This window comes from Sinocyclocheilus anshuiensis, unplaced genomic scaffold, assembly GCF_001515605.1.
Source record: "Sinocyclocheilus anshuiensis isolate Anshui unplaced genomic scaffold, SAMN03320099.WGS_v1.1 scaffold1184, whole genome shotgun sequence".
NCBI classification, from domain to species: domain Eukaryota; kingdom Metazoa; phylum Chordata; class Actinopteri; order Cypriniformes; family Cyprinidae; genus Sinocyclocheilus; species Sinocyclocheilus anshuiensis.
The window spans coordinates 914,402-922,407 of record NW_015547647.1 but is presented as its reverse complement, the minus strand read 5'-3'; the positions used below and the strand labels follow the sequence as shown (position 1 = coordinate 922,407).

Here is an 8,006-nt window from a genome sequence, read left to right as displayed (position 1 = left end):
GGTGACATTTGGTTCATCCGTACTCTGCTATTTGTGGCCTGAAACGCCGTTTTCCCCCTGTTAGTCATATGAGCTGTTAGCAGTGCTAACTCACTGTTTCTCTTGCACACACACACACCCTTTCTTTCCTACAAAAACGAACATCATTATGCCCTTGTCCGTTCAAAAAGACATTTTCATGACTCTTGGTATCTGCAGACCCCATTTAAGAGCTGCATATGTCTTAATTAATGCATTAAAGTAAAATAAATCAAAGCAATATGTTTGCAACAGCATAACCTCTTGCAGGGGTCACATGTAGGCATGTATGGGGATCCCTGCTGCCTCAGGTGAAGTAGGAAGCTCTGCTCAAGTTTAAAGATGGACTCTCAGGGTCAATAACAGCACAGGGTGAGGGAAGGGAGCGTGAAGGGGAGGGGATGGGAGATGGGAGGAGGGCTGGAGGTGGAATTCTGTGGTTGGAGTACTAAACTCTCATTCCTCAGTAGCTCTCAGGCAACACATGGCAAGCATGACTGATCCCAGAACAGAATTTCAAGCAGAACAAAACACTTTAAGGTGTAACAGCATGAACTCTCAAACAAAACCTGCTCTCTCTTAATGGGCGGTACATTATTTAATGATGATACAGGATTAGATTTTTTTTCACAATATTTTGTAACTAAAAAAAATAAATAATCCAAAATGACAGCTAAACGAATTAATAAAAATTGCATTTTTGTTATTTAGATGACCTTTATGCATTTGTACTGGTTAAGATTTATCAAAGGCCAAACATCATCATGCTCAGACTTTCAGAATTAATATCATTAAATAATCCTGTAATTTTAGATTTTACAATCGTTGATGCACTGTTGTAGCTTTTGTCAATATTTGAAATATATTTTATTGTTTAGATTTTCAGTTTTCAATTTTTAAAAACATTTTTAGTCATTTTGTTGTGTTTTTGTCAATATATTTTATTCGTTTTTAAAAAAATATCTATATAGTTATATCCATTAAGTTATAGTTTTTAGTTCATTTTTTATAATGATTTTAGTACTGCAACTTCACATATATATATATATGAAGTGTATATGTTATTACTATATATATTACACGTGTATATGTGTAATATATATATATATATATATATATATATATATTACACATATACACGTTTTATAGCCTAAAATAGTAAAAAAATAACAAGTTTGTTTACATATACAAAAGTGCTTTATTTAAATATATCTGATTTTAGAATTAAATAAACCTTTTGACAAAAGCATTTAGTTAACAACTAACTGAGCTGCTGATCATATAATGTGCAATTTTCTGAAGAGTCTGTATCATATGTATATTTAAAGTTGAAATGATTAAAATTGTGCATTTATTTCCTAATTTATTTAGAATAAAATCACATTCTCAACAGATTTGTTGGTATCTGTGTGCGTGGTAACATTAGGCCTTATCGCTTAATATGCAAATATGTGGGTATTTAATGAGATTGCGCCATATTTAAAAGTTGAAGGGGTAAGGAAAATGAAAACCTGCACGCAACATGCGCATTTCTTCTTCAGATGTTTTGTGTTTGTTGCGTTACATATCTGGATGCCGTGGCCACCGTGGACTGCGCCTCACTGTAACAACTTCTCGTGGTATTTTCCTCCCAGTTGAGGAGAGTTTCTATAGAGACGCCTCATGTTGCTGGTGTGACGGTTCCTGCTCCGGTGGAAAGTAACCAATGAGCGGCAGGAGTGCGGGTGTCTGGTTACTCCCTCTCTCCAGCGAGCAGGAGGGCTGACACAGACTGAGAGAGAGAGCTGAACCTCTCGGGCTGGAAGGGTGACTCGGCTTCCCAAAGGAACCGAAAACGCGCTGCCTATTTTCAGCTGCGTCAAAGATCCTGTCAGTTTACGCGCAGTCTGCAAGTTTTTACGCATTAGAATTTAAGGAGAACCCAAGGAGTGCGGGTTACATTTTTTTTTAATGGAGATGATGGACCTTACGGTCGAAGTAGTTCGTATAAAGTAAAACCTGTTGCCAGTTCGACCCGGGCTGGTTTTCCATTTCAGGTTTGCTGGTGGATGTGATGCTGGACTCTTGTTTGCGCACTGGCTGGTAGTTGGAGCGAAGTTTGAAGTTATAGGCCACTTATTTAGGAGGTGAGTTTATGTTTTTACATCAATGGTTTCTTGAGTTTGATGCTACTGCTTTACCAGCGTTTATATTGGTCTATAAACCGCGCAAGGAGCTTTGCCATGGCCATGAGGCGCCAGGCTTTGGATTAGGAGAGCTTTATGTTTGTATTCCAGCAAAAATGCGACTTTTATTCGAACTTTATTTGAGTTTTATCTTCACAGTCTGCATAAAAAAATTCAAAGAAGGCGTTATGGATGTAAAATGCGAGCGCCGAAAATACAAAATGTGTCCAATGTTGTAGTGTTGGATGGTGGAGCGAGTTGGACGTAACCGCAGGTGTTTTACTTGTGTCTGATGGAGGCCATCGGTCCACTTGAGGGATAGTTTTGTGCATTTAACATATAATTTTAGTCAGTAATATTGAAATGAACGACTTTTGTGTGTTTATTTGGTAGAATTATTGATGACATGTCGCTGTTTTGGCTCCTTTTTGTAGCTTGGCCACCACATCATCACATTGCAGGTCAATGTTTAAAGGTGAATTTTAAAGTATAAAAGTTAAAAAAGAATGTGTTCTTACCACAGAAGATTCTAACTAACAGTAAAGTTCAATAAAAAACATTATAAAATACTAATTTAACGACTATTGTACATGTAAACACCAAGGTACATGAATATGGTAATGAAATTGAGAATTTTAATATTGTGATGTCCAGGCCTAGTTTTGTGCTGCTCTTTAGTATTTCATTGGATTATTCAGTGGATTATTACCTGACATAGAAATCCCAATCTCAATAAAATAATTGTATAAAATCCGGTAAATGACCGGAAAGTAATGTAAAAAGTGTGGGAAAGCTGAATTTAGATCAAAATTTTTATCAGTGCAGACCATTACCAAACTATGGTACCACTGCAGTACTTTTTGTAAGGGTTAGAAGGTTGTACTCAGCTTTTTATATCCTAATGAGCACATCATCAGTTTGAGAAACCTCTCATCCTCAGATCCACTTCAGCTCACCAAAGCTGTCATTTGAGAGCTAAAACTTGTCATTTTTAGTCTGTTTATATCTCACGATGCCACTCCTGATCTAATGGCAGGAGGAACTGCCTCTTTCCAGTGTAAACATGAGCAGTTCTTATGAAATTGCACCGTGTGGTTTGCAGTTCACAGAATTAGCCGTAAAAGAGAAGCTTCTTGCACAGAGGAATGTTCCTGACACTGAGGGTGTCTGAGTCATCCAGCTATAGTTATAGGGGCCAATACGAGTTCTTGTTTTCTTTTGTGTGGTGGTCCGAAGGTTTGTTTTATCCTCTGCTCCTAGCTCAATGGATCTTTTGTTTCAAGACTCCGTTGCAGTTCATGCAGTTCGGCGCTGCTTACATCTGGGTTGTGCAAATCTGGCTTGGTAATCTTGCCTACAGAAACGTCTCAAAGTTCATTTGTGCAGGACAGGAGGTGGTTCAGACTTAGTAGTACAACTTTGAGACACAAAGCAGTTCAGTCCATCAGTTTTAGCCTGGGTTTTGAGCACTTTGTTAGACCGAAATTGGATTGATGTGAAAGTAGGCCGACGGTGAAAGAGGTTTACCTACGTCCAGTGGATGAGGTCACCTTTGGCTGTCTAAAAATCCAGATGCTATGTATTTCGGTGTGCTATGAGCCTGTCAGATGGATTATGGTGCTTATTATGTAATGTAACAGCTATTTGGATGGTGCATTTGACAGGTGACTTGTGGGTTAAAAAGGGCGGTAGTGTTGGTTTGTGTGCTTGTATTACGTTTGTGTTAAAATTTGTTCAGTTTCCTAACATTTGGTTGAACGGGAAGCTTCTGTGGGTAGGCCTGTCACTATAACAACTTTTTGTTGTGCGATATATTGCCCCAGAAATAATTGCGATAAGCGATATTATTGTCATTTTAAAGACCATTTTATGCCACTGAATATATAATCATAATGTAACAGCATAATGCAAGAAGGCCTACACACTTCCAAATGACAACAAACTTTTAATTTTTAAGAATATTTAGATCATGCAAATTAAGTATCAAAATATTAGATACCTTAAAAAGCCTGAATAAATAGTAAATAAACATCTTCTAACAAAAAGTTAAAAGTAACAAGTAGAAAAAAATAAAAATGCACTGAATAAATAGTAAATAAACATTTTCTAACAAAAAGTTCAAAGTAACAAGTAGAAAAAAAGAAAAATGCACCAAGAACTTCTATGGAGATATTTCCATCTACAGAATTTTCTCTGTAAATTAAGAGTGCGCACTATTGCTGAAAAACACAATCACTACTTAGCAGTCAGATGTCCGTATGCACAAAGGCACAGATCCCTAAACAAGGCCATATCAGCAGATGAAACTTTTTTTTGTAGAAACATTTTTTTAATTTGAACTGGCACCTCATGACTACACCACGTTATGTACGAGAAGCTGCAAAAGACACAGGCGCAAGTGGAATGTAGAAAACATGGTGACATAAATTTGTAAGTAAATATAATGGGCGATATATTGCGTCACCAAAAATGATTGAGGTCATGTACATATATTGCGCGATAAGTCGATATATTGATTATTGCGACAGGCCTATCTGTGGGTGACAATCTTGGTTCAATCACAACAATCTTGGTTGGCGTCTGGTTTCACAAACAGAATAACAATAGTTTCAAGTTATTTTAATCAGGAACTCAGCTTTGTGTCCACTGGTTTTTCCACTAATGCTCTAAGTATATCTTTCTCGCTAGATTGCGAAACGAGTCAAACGGAAGTCAAACCCTACCCTCACACCTTTGATGCTAATTCTGCTCCTTCAGCGTGTTATTTTGTTCTGGCCTGTCTCCATTGAGGAAATTCCATCTCTGCTGAACCGCAGTTCAGTGCGCTTTTACACGCCAGACGTGCACAGCTCAGGTTTTTAGTTCGGCTAAATTCAGTCATCTATGTGAGGTGTTTTTCTGAACACCACTTTGCAAAGTGAATTTGCAATCTCTTGCACTCTGCTTTATGCTTATTCTGAGAAAATGCTTTTGAAAGCATTTTTATCTTTATGTTCTACAGACAGATTTAGTTTTCTGTTCTGAATCAGTGCTGATGCATATTTTTAATGATGTCTTGGAATAAATGGATTGTTGTGCACAGAAATAAAGCTTTCAATGTTTTATAGAACAATATACTACTGTTCAAAAGTTTGGGGTCCGTAGGTTTTTTTTTTCTAAAGAAATTGCAAAATTTTAAAAATAATAACAAAAGGTTTCAATTTCAAATAAATGCTGTTCTTTTGAACGTTCTATTCATCAAAGAATGCTGAAAAAAATCACAAAAAATAAGTTCAAATGTTTCTTGAGCAGCAAATCAGCATATTAGAATGATTCCTGAAGGATCATGTGACACTGATGACTGGAGTAATGATGCTGAAAATTCGGCTTTGCATCACAAGAATAAATTATATTTTAAAATCTATTCAAATAGAAAACAGTTATTCTAAATTGTAATAATATTTCACAATATTACTGTTTTTACTGTATTTTTTAATCCAATAATTGCAGCCTTGGTGAGCATAAGAGACTTCTTTCAAAAATATAAAAAAAATCCTAGACTCCAAACTTTTTTTAGTGTTTGATTTGACACAAATAACTAGACTTTTACTTTTGCATTAACATGTTGCAAAGGTGATGTGGGTGGTTGCCAGGATGTTCCTGTGTTGTCGCTAGGGTTAATTTTCCTTTATTGTGTTGCGGTAAACAAGACGTGCAAAGTAAGCTTTAAAATAAAAAGTTCATCCTGTTTTTGGTTTGTAGCTTTTTTTTTCTCCTGGATGCCTCACATATTTTGGGCTTTTCCAGGATGGAAACTTATTGAAAGCTGGTATATTGTGCATTCTACCAGTATATTCAAGTCAAACCGGGCTGTTGTCCCGGGCACATTGTATAGTACCTTTGGCCTAGGCTCAACACATGGCGGACATCAGTGCATCCGACCCTGAGAAGCAGCCGCGAGTGGGCAGTTTTATTCCAGAGGCCTCTGGTTTTCTCCAGAACTCTACTTCAGAGGCTTGATTACTGATCACACCACTGGGAGAAGAAAAAAGGCTGTAGAAGCCACCCACACTGATCTGGGATCAGAGCCGCCCTGTGTGAATTTCAAATGGTTCCATTAAAAAATTGATCGCAAAACTGACATTAAATCAGAATGAAAGGGAGGATCTAGCAAACACTGGATGTAGAAATGGTTTTGGCATTGAAATAGATTGGGAAGGGTGGAAGTATTACGTATATACTATATTTTTATAGGAAGTGCTTTAGTTCGACATTAAGTTATTAAAATAGTTTAGTAAGAAATGTATGTTGGAAAATATCATCATGTATGTTTATATTTGTGCATATAATTGAAAATTATTACCATATTTTATGGAAAACAAGTCACACCTGACTATAAGTCGCACCGAGTTAAGAAAACACGGATAAGTCGCATCAGTGTATAAGTCACATTACATTAGTACATTCAGAAATAATGTCAAATAAAATGTTGACGAACATTACAAACACTATAAACTTGTATTTTAGTTCCTTTCACTTTACAACAAATCCTTTAAATTTAACAGCATTCAGAACAGAACAGGAATGGAAAAATAAGTATAAAACAAACATAATTTTTAGTGGCATTCGTTATAAACAAAATTTATTATGAACACCAAGCTGTGAAATGTATGTTGGAAAATATCATCATGTATGTTTATATTTGTGCATATAATTGAAAATTATTACCATATTTTATGGAAAACAAGTCACACCTGACTATAAGTCGCACCGAGTTAAGAAAACACGGATAAGTCGCATCAGTGTATAAGTCACATTACATTAGTACATTCAGAAATAATGTCAAATAAAATGTTGACGAACATTACAAACACTATAAACTTGTATTTTAGTTCCTTTCACTTTACAACAAATCCTTTAAATTTAACAGCATTCAGAACAGAACAGGAATGGAAAAATCTAAGTATAAAACAAACATATTTTTTAGTGGCATTCATTATAAACAAAATTTATTATGAACACCAAGCTGTAGCAAATTTATGTTGGAAATGCACTTTACAAATAAACATAGGCTCGTGTACCTCGCTCATTCGACACAAATGCAAATGTATGTGTTTTGTACGTTTTACATACTTGCATTATGTAAGTGGCTTTGGAATATAAGTTAATGCATGTTTCAAATGATAAAAAACGTGCTTATATTGCAGTAAATTATTATTTTTCACTCCGTACTTTATTTTTAACTGAAGTTTTTACTACTTGCATAAAATAAACAGTTTGAGTCTAATTGGCTGTAAAAGACTGGTGAAGCTCATGAAGGAAAGAAGCAGAGAAAAGGAGGAGGCATTTGACATAATTCTCGTCCCCATAGAAACCTTGTTATTACTAGAAATGGGAGGACATTAAGTAGTAAGGGCCAGGGACGAGGAAATGATAGACTCACTGAGCATCGAACAATCATGATGGTGGAATAGGAAAAGAGAGACGAAGATCAGGGGCTTGGGTCAATCTTTCAGCCAAGTAGTGACTCATCCAGGGTAAAGGGAGTTCTACCTTGTAAAAGTGGGTTTTGTTTTCGCTGCAGAAAATATGCACTGATTCATCGTGGTGCAGTAATCTGGTTCTTCCAGTCGCCTGTGTTTCTGCAGACAGATACTGTTCTCATCTGCCTTTAGTGTAGCATGTTGTCTGAGATTATGGTGCAATACAATTGTAAAGGTTTAGTGTCTTTTTAAAGCAGTGATTCTCAATTAACAAAAATTAGTGTTTATATATACATATTTATGTACAAATACCAACATATGCACATGCGCATACATTATTAATATATATATATATATATAT

The 8,006-nt window shown here is 35.9% G+C and overlaps 1 protein-coding gene across 1 annotated transcript in view; it reads left to right on the top strand.

The window, feature by feature from the left end:
- Window positions 1-1,734: 1,734 nt before the first annotated feature.
- The window catches only part of LOC107701923 (tyrosine-protein phosphatase non-receptor type 13-like), an 84,115-nt gene continuing 77,843 nt past the window's right edge, over window positions 1,735-8,006 (top strand). Inside the window, exon 1 of the mRNA XM_016504077.1 lies at window positions 1,735-2,144. The gene's annotated coding sequence lies outside the window, so the exon portion shown is untranslated. The remainder of the gene's footprint in view (window positions 2,145-8,006) is intronic.